Source organism: Solea senegalensis, linkage group LG15 (assembly GCF_019176455.1).
Source record: "Solea senegalensis isolate Sse05_10M linkage group LG15, IFAPA_SoseM_1, whole genome shotgun sequence".
Taxonomy (NCBI): domain Eukaryota; kingdom Metazoa; phylum Chordata; class Actinopteri; order Pleuronectiformes; family Soleidae; genus Solea; species Solea senegalensis.
This window is the reverse complement of record NC_058035.1, coordinates 19,216,804-19,229,154: the sequence shown is the minus strand read 5'-3', so window position 1 is coordinate 19,229,154 and position 12,351 is coordinate 19,216,804. Positions and strand designations below refer to the sequence as shown.

Sequence of the window (12,351 nt, the reverse complement as noted above, 5' to 3'; positions counted from 1 at the left end):
GGCTCCACCCACGACAAGTCAGCTTCTTGCGACTGGTGTAAATATCCCATGGATGTTGAGGCAAAATAAAATAGCACTAGAAGAAGAGAAAGCTACCAGCAGCCGGCCCCCTGTTGTCTGCTGTGTCACACGGCGTCGCGCTCCAATCGGACACAGCAATTATCTCCATGTGACTTGTGTGTCACCTCCACGGCCAGAAGACAAACCTCGAGTTCAGGTCAGACGAAAAGGAAACAGCCCAACGGCCAAATATGAGCACGTTTGTCAGAACAAAGAAACTGTAACGGAGAGGAGATAAACGGTTTGCTGCATACAAATACGTCAACGCGGCTCATCTCGTATCGTTTAATTATTTACACTTCACTTTGCCCGGTGTTGTCAGATGATCACGGAGCGAACCTCCGCTCTAAATGCTGATTTATTGATCGGCTCAGATCATCATTGATAATGACCATGTCAAAAGATTATCTATACGGCACCTCAGCGTTAGTTAAACTGTTTAACTGTACTCTATGGATCATATCTTAATCACGATTGTGAATCTATTTCACATTCACTTACGTTCACATTTGTTTTAGCTCAGATGAGCAATACATGGGATTTTGCTGCTGAGATATTGGTGATGTCTGGATGAAGGGAAAAAGAAAACAGCTCAGCAAACTGTTTGACTCGCTAAGTAGAAAACAAACATTCACAAAAATCACCTTTAGCAACAAGGTTAGTGGACTGTTTGTCCACACGCTGCAGATGAACTCGTCCCCTGCATTGCATCAGCTGCACTTTTTGGATGTGCTTCTGTCAAAGGTAGTCAGGAGCATCAGTTTACATTTGTTTGCAGAGCAGTCTCGCTCGAAATCTTGCCCCTCCTCGCCCTCTTTACGCCACGCAACTTGTGAAATATGCATCGAATTCTGCATCAGGGAGCCAGAGGCACTGCCATATGTTCGATCTCAGCGCACGTTCACGCACGCAACAACTCCCCTTGTATGTATGACACTTGTATGTGCAGGAAAGTTATGAGTCGCTTCTAAATGAACAGAGATCTCAGTGTGATCTGTTCTGTCTGTGAGCCTTTGACACTGGACTGCAGCTCTTCGACGCAGAATTAAAACACATTTACATTTTACATGTAAGAGTACGTATGAGTAGAGGATACGCTGTGAGGAAAAAAAACTGTTTTAATCATATAATGAGATGATTCCATATGTTTTTATTAAATTAAAGTTATGGCTGTTTCCGTATTCATTAGGCTAAGAGTCTAAAATCAGAATAATGAGTGATTAAAGAGCATTTATCTATGTTTTATTTGCACTGAAGCTTTTATTCAAACATGTTTTGCCACTATTTGGGTTGGGATGTCTTTGTATCCACTGGTTGTTATTAATTACAAGGCTGGCGTGCGCGTCATTGCTCCGAGCTGCAGGTACTCAAGGTCTTTTAAAATGGTGCGAGTGAGTCAAACCTTCAGAATGAAATATGTGTCCTTGTGTGGATTTTTAACACATTTCATAACAAGCCGCAGAATGCCGTTACACCTACTTATCAAATATAATATAACACAATAGCAAATTTCATTTGGAGGCAAGGGGAGTTTTTTTTTTTTTTTTTTCAGCAAGGAGCAGTTATGAGTCAAAAGTTCAATATACTCACATTAGCACAGAAATGAACCTCGAATTCACACATGATAGCAGCAGGGTATTTTCTGGGTCAGATGTGTTTGGAAACCAGAGGAATAAAAATAATAAAAAAAAACCTTGTGGAGAGAGGTGTCATCTGGGATGAGAACGAAGGGTGCAGGACACCCACCCTCCCGCTTGCTCGCTGTGAATGATTATTTATTTCTTGTGCTGTATTCTCACACGGACATTTTACAGGGAAAGTTGTGTGTCATTTGTATTTTGTCAAACAGTCCCTCTGGACTGTGAGATCCATGTCGATCATAACGCATCCATGACCAGGACTTGGGTTTTTTTTTTCCTTTAGTGAGAGGACATTAAACATTAAATCTGTAGAAGCAGAACAATATGGTAGGTAAACAAGGATTAAAACGGCCCTTTTAATTAAAACGCTGCCTGATGATGTTTACGAGGTAGAGTCAGTTTAGAGAAACGGGGAGTTATGTGACGCCAATAAAAGCTTTGCTTTAAGGATATTTTCAGTGCAATGCTGTCGCACACACACACACACACGCACAACTTCACGTCTGTAAAATTCAGGGATTTCTTCCATTATACAAAATACAGGTATTTTCTGGTCGCTTGGTCATATGGGACTTGGTAAATAGAGATAGTCCTGGAAAAGGGTTTGAAAGAACTACTGTGCTGCAGTCAAGAAAGAGAGAAGACACGTGCGCATGAGAGACAAGGCGGGCACAGAATTCATACAATAACACAATAGGTCAACATAACAACACAGATGAGTGGTCCTTCCAGATGTCCCTCACTGTGTTAACTGCCAAGCACGGACTTAATGTCTTTTGAGGCCAATCCCAGAATAAACTACTCTCTCATGAGTGAGTGTGCGCTCCATTGTTGTGCTTGTTGTCAGTTTCCATGGCCCAAACTGACTCAGAGGTACAGTGACCTCAATGAATATGAGATCTTGAAGAAATGCAGTATGTCTTTCCTTTTTCCTTTTTTCTTTTTTCTCTTCCCTTCCCCTGTCCTTTACGGAGCAGTCTCTGAGCTATAGTAACACAAACACCACGACTCCACAGAACCTGCTGCTCCGATTTAAACGACAACGATGAGACAAAGAGAAGGTGGAGCAGTGAGTCACCACCAACGCCTGCCTCCACAGCGACAACTCTACACAACAAAAACAGTCACACACATCGTGCACACATGCCTGTAAAGAGAGTCTCTTTCTGTTAACCGTCATTCACACACACACTTTGTCGTGCACGCTGGAGGAGCCGGCGATTGCACCGCCAACCACATGATACTGACAGTGAACATGGCTGAACTGTCATTGACATTCTCCCCGGTCAGCCTTCGCTCTCCTGTCTCGTACTCTCGCGCCAAAATCTGGCACAAGTTGCTTAGTGAGGTTACATTTTTGACGCTTGTGTGTAATGGTACATGGGTGTGAAATCACTGTTGACACCCACCACCTGCCAAATGTGTGGGTATTTCTCTTTTTCTGAATGATGCAGCCGCTGTGGGTGATTGTTGTGATATCACACCTACAAGAGCTTCAACAGACCTTGCCAATCCACAAAAAAAAAACAGGCCAGTGGGGGTGTGGGGGCTACACTGAGCTGAAGTGAGATATAGTTTTAGTCTTAGTTAGGAGGTTTCCAATCAGTCACTGAAACGTAACTATGGGTCGTTTTTTTTTTCCAACCCCTGAATACGACGTAAAGGTATGTTTTCACTAGTAGTTTTCAACTCAAATACGCTCAAATATGTTACTGAGGTTAGGGTTAGGGCAAAAAAAGACAGGGTTAGGCAGTAAAAAGTGAAAAAAAATATATTAAAAGAGCGGTATAGTTAGGAATCGAACCCTTGTCGCACTGCATACGACCTATATGTACGTTTCATAGGAGGACAGTCTCAGTTAAGGGTTCTCACTAAACTGTTTTGCAGTGGTTTACTCATTCATGTGCCTGTAGGACTGAACTTTACCTGTTTGGCCACTTTTTTCTTCTTTCATTCATTTTAAAGCTGCAGTGTGTAAGTTTGATCTCCACAATCAGAAACAGTGTAACATCATTTGCATGCTGCGTCCATCATCAAGCAATACTATCAGACCTGACTGAGGGCTTTTGTTTATCATTATTTGACAGTGGTCAATGTTTTCAATCACACTCACACCTGTTTGCTACCGGCTCACTTTACTAGCCCGGGGTTGCTGTTGCATCTGTCTGTCTAGACATAAAACAAATCACTTCCTGTGTGCAGTGCAAATCCCAGAGTGGGAAAATCTCTATAGGTCTATAGGTAATTGATGACGTCATATTTCCAGCTCTCTCTTGCGCTGTCATTCATTGTCATGTGTTTGGAGATTGTTTGACAGTTTTACCAACTACTGTCGATGAAAAGTAACTAAAGTCGGTCTGAAAAGACACTGGATATCACTAGAACACGTCCTGTCTTTCTCACACCGGGGTAAAAAAAGTGTTGAATCCTAAAATAAAGCCTATGTTTACTTGAATAAACAAAACAGATCAGTGATGGTTCCATGAAGTCTGCTGCACTAAACATCCACAGCTCTTCTGTGACTCTGTGTGTCCAACTCTCCGCTCACAGTAAATACGGTTAGATGGATCTCACTCGTGCGGCAGAATGGTGGATTTTCTTCTCGTAAAGTATTTTTGACAGAAAGTCGGTAGATTTGTCGCTAGTCGCTAGTTTTAAAAAGAAAAAACGTCACCGGGGGACCGTAAAGTCTCTTAATATGAATACAGAAACGGCACGCAATGTAAACACACAGACATTATTTTTCCTTTCATTACTCTGGCTGCGTTTATTCTGTCTCTGTTTCTGTTATTATATCAGCGTCTTCTTCTCTGTTTTTTGGTGTAATGTTACAGCACAACTACAGCATTTTGAGTCGTTTCAGGGGGACCCTGTCCCTCCGTATGGACGGAGACATTTCCTGAAACGACGCTGTCTCTAGGGGGGAACTTTTTGAAAATGGCAAAGAAAAAGATTGTTTAATATTTTTGTGCCATATGACCTTAATTGATAATGGTTTGAATGTAACGTTTGTTAGTTTAAAAATCCTGCTCTATATCATTGGTTATTTCTTTGAACAAAGCAATATGGAGCCCAGAATAAAAACCTCACTGCTGCACTGTGGGCAGCTGGAGCACAGATCAGATCCAGTGAGCTGCAGGCTGCTCAGCATTCATCGGCCCAGCAGGAGCTGCTGCTGCTGCTGCTGCTGCTGCTGCTGTGTCAGGAGCATATACTGTAAGCCTGAGCCTCAGAGTCTCTGTGTTACAGTCCCTCAGCGCATGGCTCTGCCAACAGCTTTAACTCTGACAACATGTTAAGAAAATGTGAAGTAATCCACATGGTCTCCTGTGCACACAGACAGGGAAGTTGTTTTAGGCGAACCCAAAGAAATAGCAGCTCCATCAGTTCAGTGAACAAGAAAGTGTTTTAGCTAACTTACCAATAGTGACATGTGACAACTTTATTACTATAATTCAGAGGTGAATAAAACCTGATCAAAATCAGGTTGAATGTACCTCGTCCTGCTTGTCTTTAAGAATTCCCTGTGTTTTATAAAGCTCTTATTAATATCACAATACTATCACCAAAGCCTCTGTCAATTAATAGTTTCAGAAAAACAATGTGTGTTCCATGTCGGTGAGGAATCACATATATGGAATAATGCTTGATGTTTGGTCATTAACATGAATGTGGTTGCCAGGTTTGTTATGTTATTACATCATGGAAGGTTTCAAATGTCAAGTTTGGTCATTAAAGTGCTTTTTTTTTTATATAGCTGTAAAATGACTAATCATTTCTTGCACTGCTCACCTTTATATTATTTGATTTTCTTTTAATCACGGAATTAGCATGTTCTCAATTCTTTTCTCCTTTTTACCAGTCAAAGGATTGAAAGTAGAGTTATATCTCTTTGCAAAGATGAAACCTGAACCTTTCAAGGTCATCAAATTGGAGTAATGCTGAAATACCGTGACCTTTGTGCATCTTAATTATGTTGCTGTAATTGCTGTTGATGCACAACCCACAAAAACACAACCGCTATATGAACGAGAGACATTTGCGGCTGGCAACTAATAGTAACCATGGCAACTGCTGATTTGGGGCGGCACATCGACTGAACTCAAACCCCCTTCCACTTCTCTGAAATCATCGGCGTGGAAACGTTTTGAAGTAGGGATGTCCCGATACAACTTTTTCACCTCCGATACGATACCGATATTGCAGCCGATATTGGCCGATACCGATATTGATCCGATACGATGTCAGCACGAATCATACATACTTTATTGACTTATTTTGTAGTGTGGAATGTTAGAATGGGCCTGATCAAGTGATATTTCTTAAACAGAGAACAATAGTCATTTATTAACCATTTATTACCTTCATATTGTTAATAAATGATTTGAATTTGACAATAAGTGGTACATTGCAAACAAATGATGGACATTGTATCACTCATGATACCATGTAGACAGACCTGCGACATCTGTGCTAAAAGAGAATCAAATCGAACTGAATCGTGATCTTAATATCAAAAATCAAATCAACGGTAAAGGGCAAAACCCTTTTGAAACAACAAAAGAAAGGGCAATATACAATATTATTGGTTACCCATTGTGTATATATATATATATATATATATATATATATGTTTATCTCAAAAGTTTACATTAACGTTGGGGGAAAAAATCTGCTGTAATTCACAGGTCAGTAAATGTTTTTAAAATGCAATATGAGGAAACAGTGTGGTCTGTTTTGTTTTTTTTGCTGGTCTGCTATGACCAAGTGTCTGGATGGACTCCCAGCAAATTAATTTCCCCCTAGAAGACTGGAACAGGCCACTAATATAATATAATATAATATGATATAATATAATATAATATAATATAATATAATATAATATAATATAATATAATATAATATAATATAATAATACTATAATATAATATAACATAATGTTATATAATATACAATAGTTCCTTTCATGTCAGAGGAGTGGTGCATTTAAGGAGCTGTAGGGCTGCAGGTCAATCACTTTTACTTCTTCCAATTACAGAAATGCACTTCTTCTGATTGTATGAAGGGTGAGTGCCACTAAACCTGAGCAACCATATGCATGTGTTCATATACACACTGAGATTTATATACTCAAAACCATGAGTGTGAGAGTGGATGGTTGTTTGTCTCTAAATGTGGCTCTGTGACGGACTGGCCATCTGTCCAGGGTGAACCCCGCCGTTCGCCCTACGCCAGCTTTAGATCGGCACCAGCGCCCCCCTGCGACCCTCATGTGGAGGGTAAAGCGGTAGAAGATGGATGGATGGAAATATTATTTGCCCACATATATACGCACGCACACTTTCGTTTCACTTCATTTCCCTTTTAATTTAACCTTTATTGTCCCAGAAGGACTAGTTTTCTTGTTTGCTTCTAGAGAGGACACATGATGAAAAACAGACAATAATACAATAAAACGCACAGAAAATTACCACAAGCACATATATATGAATAAATAAATAAATGAATAACTCTTGAGTCAACAGCTCCATATAGTCCTATAAAAAGTTGGTTATTAGTGGAGAATATGACGTTCTTATGCAGGTATAAGCTACATTGTTTTGGCTGCATATTAAGCAATTAAATTGCACTGGGGAACAAAAAACGGCTAATATCATATTCCTTTTCTCTTGAATGACGCATCAGCTTTCCTCACCAAAAGCTTCTCAAAGGCTGAGTCAGTGTTTCCAGATAAACGGCAGTGACTTTCTTTACGACGTCTCACTGATACACTCTGTTGTTGGACTTTCTTAAAGCCAATTTCTTGGATACAACTATGATCAAAACTATAACACACACTGACAGGACCACAAGGTCCTCCTGCTAAAATGTCACACGCTATATACTCATTTATATAAACAGCGTGACAAACAGAGTGTTTCTTCTACCATTCATCTGGAGCAACACTTATTTTATTTCAGTGAGTCAGGGAGTATTTGTCGTGATTCTCTGTCCTGTCTCTTAGTTATTTGGGTAAACGTAGCTAACCTGAATATCCTTAACATGGCAACCAGGGTAAAACATCAGTGTTTGCACACATGCACGCTACCACTGAGACTGCAGCTCTGAAACTCTGCTGTTATGGAGACATCCTGGTGTGTTTTAATGTGAACGTCACGTTGACCTGAGCTTGACCTTGAGGATTTGGAGAGAAAATTCTTCTCTTCAGGTTTAAAAATGATTGAAAACATAAACCTGATCAACTTTTTAATCAAACTAATAATCGGATAATCTAATATTCATGTCCATCCCTAACTTGGACTCATACATCATTTGAAATCTTGGCCTGGGACCCAGACCCGAGCAGAACTTAATCCACTTGTGATTTTCAATTCAAATTCCATTAATTTTTCTTACGTTGATGGATGAAAAATCTTGTTGCAGTGCTATTATAGCTCGGATTATGTACCGTTTTACATACATATCCACTCAGTTATTGCATGTAATAAACAGTCACAGACTGAGACCAGAGCCAGCCGACTGTAATACGTAGGTCAGACTTCACAGTGTCGTGACCAACCAACACATTCTCATCCCAGAGCGTCGTATACAGTCCAGCTCTGTCAAAGTGTTGCCTCAACAGATGCACAAGGTATTGTTCTGCGTGTGAAAGACGCTCCAATGTAAACCCACTGCCACTGGCAGCACTTTTAGACACCCAGAGCAGAGAAGGGGTCAAATAAACATCAGAGATTGAAGTTAGGGTTTTGGGGCTAGGACAGGACTATGGTTAGGGTTAGGATAAAAATCCAGGTTAGGCTTATGGCATGTTTACATTGGCTCGGCACACCATGCCACGCCACGCCACGCCCAGGTACTAAGACTGAACAATCCTAAAAACGTGGGTTAATCTCCAACAATTACCAGGAAAATGTCTAAAATCTCAATATTTAACAGAGGAGTCTGGTGTGTTTAGCGACAGCACTGCTCACCCTGCTGCTGTATTTCAGTCCAGCGTCAGACGGAGTCTGTGCTCCAGTCATGGACGAAGTACTGAACAAATTATTTAACTGATTAATTAACTGATTCTAACTACTGCTTTACAAGTCACTAGTCACTCGTTTGTGTGTGTGTGTGTGTGTGTCGCGTGTAAAACAAAGTCACGACCGTTTCATGCAGCCATGCAGTGATGACTCCGCCCACGCCAGGTTTGTAGTGGAAAACAAACCTATACTGTGGAGTGGTGTGGAGAGCTGGGACCATAGTGGAAAATGGCCATTAGTGGACATCACACTCTGATGTGAGCGTCTTTCAGATGCAGATGGACACCTAGTGTGTATGACAGTGACAGTATATGCTGCTTCTCTGAATGAGAACGGGCTGGACTGACAGACTACACGATGGTATCTGACCGATCATATGATGTGTTGTTGCTAGGGGGATGAGGGGCTGGACCATGGGGCGGGGTTAAACGATTGTAGAAGATTGTACAACAGAAATGTAACCTTCTAGCTAGAGGTAGCAAGAGAATATACTGAATAAAAACACTGCAATTTAATCACAAAAAGGACATTATTACTGGTATCAAACATGGATCCCAACGAGTCATGGTCTTGGTACCTATGGTTAAGGTAAACCTGAGAAGATGTATACATCCTGCATACAAGTCAAGAACAAGATACTGCATTTGTCCAACATTAGGTTTTCTTGCATTTTACATACAGTATACGATATAAAAAGGGCTCTGCCCTTGTCATTAGTTTTTAAAGCAACACAGTGATGAATGAGCACAGAGATGAAGATGAAGAATGATCAATGTATTGGCCGTGGCCATTTTCTCTCTTTGGCAAAAGATTAAAAATGACCTACCTTGACCCTTAAAACTTGATATAATGCCCATCTACATACTGACCGTCATTAGTCATTAGTGCAGGGAGAAGTGGGAGAAAGAGCATAACCCTGAGGGAGACAGAGCAAAAGAGATCCGTCATTTACAGGACAAGCTCAGCGAGAGGAGCTTCACTTCACAAATCTTCACACTTCAGACTTCTCTTCTCAAGGCACTTATAAAACATCAAAATCAAATTAGTTACAGCCGACAGCTTTGTTTCAGCAAAAGTAATACATTTCAAGTCGACTGAGGGAGTGGAATTGCTTGAAATGTAGATTATTTGATGTTTTATGCCCCTTTTTATTATAGTATTTCACCCTTTTAGTCTTTTACCCTATATATAGCATCTTGTACCCTTTGTTTTGTTGGTCTCATATTAAATATGATAGTAACAACTGAGCTTGGAGGAAGTTGTTTTTGTGCATCTAAGAGTTTCATCTGCAGGTTTTGAAAATGTAAGTCAGTGTGCGGGTCAGGCACTTTCCGCAAAACTTTCCCTCCGCTTAAAAACAGGAATAAGATTTTAATACGACGACAAAACAAACAATAGATCTATTCTGTTTGCCACGCAGTTATGTAAATTGTTGTGTGTTTTAATTTGACTTTACTGAAAAGCAATTCCCGAGTCATCCAGCGCGCCATGTGTAATGGACATGGAAAGCCATCTTCAGAGGGCTAATGCAACCCAACGACATCTTTAATGACATAATGCAAACCAATGCCGTCTTTGATTAAATAATGCAAATGTAATGTTTTGTTCTGTAATAGAATAATGTAACATAAATAAGTTACTTAATGGAATCACGGGAGCAGCAGTAATCACTTCTCTGATGAGATAATGCTGACCAAAGGAGGAAAATACCCTGGTAATGGCCGAGGATGGCGGACAATGCAGGACCATGAGAGCTTAAATGAGGTCGCCTCTGTTTCCCCTCTGTTTTTGTCACTGTCGTTCTATTAGTCTCCATCTGTCACATTTCAGTCTGTCTGTCTGTCTCACTCACTCACTGTTTGTCTTTCCCTTTCACAGCCCCTCCCCTTCACTCCATCCTTCACCTAAAAGCTGCAGAGCTCGAAAATATTCTCGACAGTAATTTTTAGAGAGAGAAAAAAAAGTTGGATTCTTCCAACTAAGTTTTAAAGTGTTAAGTGCATGTGGAGACACACACACACAGACTTTCTCTCTCTCTCTCTCACACACACACACACACACACACACACACACAGGCCTCCATTCAAGGTCATGTCACAGATTGAATGTTCTCTACTTTTAAAGATAAATCAATCTTCCATTAATGGAGATGGTGTGTGTGTGCGCGCATGTGTGTGTGTGTGTGTGTGTGAAGAAGCAAGTAAAATCCGACATTATTCCATCTGTAAATGTCAGTGAGTGTGGGCTAAAGACACACCGCTGTATTAAAAGCTATGACTGAAATGTGTGTGTGTGTGTGTGTGCGTTCAGACACTCAGATTGCTGATCAATAGTTTTGATTGAATGTCCCATTAGCCATCGGAAGCAACAGAGACAGCATCACTCCACATGACAAACACACACACACACGCAGACACACACAGATCTCCATGACATCAAAAGGAAGTTTTGTTTCCTTACAATCATAAATCATTGCCTGCACACATACTGACTTTAACTCCTTCTTCCGTGACCAATAACCTACATGTAAGCCTAAACCTAACTTTAATATAACCTTAAAATATGTTTTCACCTCAAAATGTAATAAATTAGGACAGCATGTCAAAATAAAACGACCGTCAAAACAGAACTTGGTCCCCACAAGTTCAGGAATTCGTCAAACACACACAGATGTACACAGTACAGTTAATTACACCATATATGTATACTTTACAAAGTATACTGGTTATGACTGCGTATCACTACTAACACCTACACACTGTTTTTAATTAGGTTTTAATGACCTGAGTCATGAATAATAATTATGCAAACAAGATATAACAGGCAGGTACTTTTCTCTAAAGGATAATTAGCAACTCTGTAAATGTTAATCAAGCTCACAATTATTTCACAATTACTTTGTCTCTGTAAAATATGCAACTATAAGATGACAGTAATACAGTATGGCCTGTAGCTGATAACCTGGTATTTACATCAGCATCAGCCCCATGAATCTGTAAGTCACCACTTTACAGTACAACTTCCTTTAACGATCAACAAATACGTGAAGGTGATCATCTTTTGTCTTTGATTGGTTTAGTTTTATGAGGAAATGTAGCACTTTATTATGCTTGAGGACTTTTATGATGAAGGGACTTAACTTACAAAGGTTGTGGGAATGAATCACGGGGACACAAACCCATAATAGTAACGGCTAACAGTTTTACAACAGTGTTTCATCCTGGAATATGGCGGCAAACACGGAGGTCTAAAGTAGCCTCTTTCTAAAAATACAAGTGACTACAACGTTCGCTGAGTATAGAAAATGTAATACAATGCTATGTTTTGTGGTTCTTGAGGTTTATGTCAATAAAAGTTTGAGCTTTGAAACAACTCTACTTTAATCGGACGAGTTTTTGGAGCCTAATCACTATCTTAGCTTTTAAGCGCTTCTAGTTGTTCTCTTCACTTTCTATTACCTGGAGATTGTCTTTCATTATTTCATGCAATGATCATTATTTCTTATTCTGGATGTTTATGGTCATGTGTCTTAAAATAACTTGTGCCGCTCTTCTAAGACAAAAATCCCAAACTGAGAATGAAGAGCGTCGACAAATCAAAGAGGCATCGATGACGCACAGTGCAGCGTG

The 12,351-nt window shown here is 40.1% G+C and overlaps 1 protein-coding gene across 1 annotated transcript in view; it reads left to right on the top strand.

The window, feature by feature from the left end:
* Window positions 1-12,351, top strand: part of znf804a (zinc finger protein 804A) — a 66,117-nt gene that overhangs the window by 39,183 nt on the left and 14,583 nt on the right. The gene's annotated exons all lie outside the window — the stretch shown is intronic.